This window comes from Sebastes fasciatus, chromosome 24, assembly GCF_043250625.1.
Source record: "Sebastes fasciatus isolate fSebFas1 chromosome 24, fSebFas1.pri, whole genome shotgun sequence".
NCBI lineage: Eukaryota > Metazoa > Chordata > Actinopteri > Perciformes > Sebastidae > Sebastes > Sebastes fasciatus.
In genome coordinates this window covers 8,921,082-8,921,607 of record NC_133818.1, presented here as the reverse complement: position 1 = coordinate 8,921,607, position 526 = coordinate 8,921,082, and positions in this window count along the sequence as shown.

Below are 526 nucleotides of genomic sequence, written 5' to 3'. Positions count from 1 at the left end.
TATCGGTAGGATGTTCTCGTGATGAATAGCCAACCTTGTTTCCTAAACTCTACTCCCGTGCGGATGCTTCATCACTATGCAGCTCTATCTTCATGCATCTAACTCCCCGGCTGATTTATTGGAGGCTGTGGCGGAGTCGCTATAGGCCTCGCATCAAACGTATTTTGTGCACAAGTACAAATGCTTACTTAGACGGCGTGAGGAAAGATACATTTGTAAGATGGATGAATGCTGCACATTTGAATTGCAAAATATTGAGAGGCTCATTCCACGGATTTGTTTGATAAAAAAATATTTTTACAGCATCTCTGTGAAGAAAAATCTCTGCATCCAGGTCAGGCTGTTCTCACACTCGTTGCTATACCTACGTTATTCATATCCCACATAATCAATTTGTATGTAATCTATATAATTGCGAACCAAGAAGTATAAAGAGTGACAAACTCTGCGTAGGGAAGTCGGGGTGGACTTTCACCCAGCTGACCAGTGAGTTATTTTAACTTAAACAACGATCTTTTCCTAAACA